The 1,455-nt window shown below is 45.3% G+C and overlaps 1 non-coding gene across 1 annotated transcript; it reads right to left on the bottom strand.

Annotated features, from left to right (window-relative positions):
• Positions 1 to 956: 956 nt before the first annotated feature.
• TRNAM-CAU (transfer RNA methionine (anticodon CAU)) lies at positions 957 to 1,029 on the bottom strand. Its single transcript has one exon. It is a non-coding gene; the product is annotated as a tRNA-Met (tRNA).
• Between the last annotated feature and the right edge of the window lie 426 nt (positions 1,030 to 1,455).

Consider the following 1,455-nt stretch of genomic DNA (forward strand, 5'->3'; position numbering starts at 1 on the left):
ACGATCTGACTAGAAAGTTATTAAAAACTTGATCGAAGAACCAGCGTTTATTGATGAAGCTATAGAGTCGATTACAAAAAGTACTAGTTTGAAAGGCTCGTTGGAATTGATCCGCTACTGGATTTACATTATACGCAACAGAAGCACCTGAGTACTAAACGGAATAGGTATTAATTTGGTAATGGTTGGAGCAGCAAACTCATATTCGGCAAGAATCTCATTTTTTGGTAGTACGAAGGGGGAATTGGCCCAAAAATTGGATAGGGGTCAAGACGCTGTCGGGCGCCGGCGGCTGACTCGAGTGCCCCCCCAACCGCACGAAATGGTCGCCTATTACACGGCTCACTAACTCTGCCTGGAGTGGTGGTACCTATTATTCGTCGGCGGGGGCGGTCCGGCGATACGTAGATGACTTTTGGCTGGTACAACCACTTGATTGTCCACTTCTAATAAACGTAATTGTGCCAATTCCAGTTTTGAACTACCGCAGACTTGTTTCATAGTTTTCAACTGAGCGGCAGACCCAACACGACTGACAGATAAGCCGACGTTAATTAAACTAGGAGTCTAATTTGGTAATGGGCTGTTCATTTTTCTAGTTCATTTTAGGATCGCAACTTCTTGCGTAGTCCGTGCCAGTAGTGATATCCTAATTCGGCTACCTCTCCCACTCATCAACACATAACATTAGAAAGGTAAACTATTGCCAAGAGAGACCGGGGAACGCTCTGCCCCTTCACCTGCAAAAGGATCCGTTACCGGAGTGTTGCGCTTCTCAGGGCCGTCTGAGTCAGAGCAACCCCGCCGGGGCGATCCAGTTACCCGGATCACTATTATTCTAAAACCATTGAACCGTACTAGCTTCGTTACAGACTTGATACTGAACTGTTCACCATCCGAACATTCGCTAGCTGGCAACACAACTTTGACCACCCAAAAAAAGATCTCAAGTGTTTAGGCGGGGACAGGATTCGAACCTGTAATCTTCAGATCATGAGCCTGATGAGTTGACCATTCCTCCACCCCGCTGTATGAATTCCCATTGAAAAAAGTTTAATTAGCTAAGATCGATCAGAAGGTGTGTTAAGCATATAGTAATTGTGGTTACAGACGGGTTCAGTTTGCGATTAGACTAAGAACCATCTTTTTCTAAGAAAATTGCTTCACTTCTCCCTCCTGTCATGTATTGTCTCTCTCTCTTTCCGCTGATAGAGGAGTTAGCTAGTTTGCATTCCTCTATCTTCATCTCTAATACTAATAGGCGACAATCACCAACTTCATCACTGCCTTCTTGTGACACATCGATTGTGTTCCCACCCAGTTCACTATTTCAGAGCTCTATCCCTTTCTGGGTCTAGTTTTCCTCTCACCCGGAAGGTGGCTAACTCCTTGGTCTTACGAGCTGCTTACGCTAACTGAAGCAGGTACCGGGAGGTACATCTTAGGCAGTAGAAT

This window comes from Lactuca virosa, chromosome 3 (assembly GCF_052849685.1).
Source record: "Lactuca virosa cultivar CGN04683 chromosome 3, Lactuca_virosa_CGN04683_v6, whole genome shotgun sequence".
NCBI lineage: Eukaryota > Viridiplantae > Streptophyta > Magnoliopsida > Asterales > Asteraceae > Lactuca > Lactuca virosa.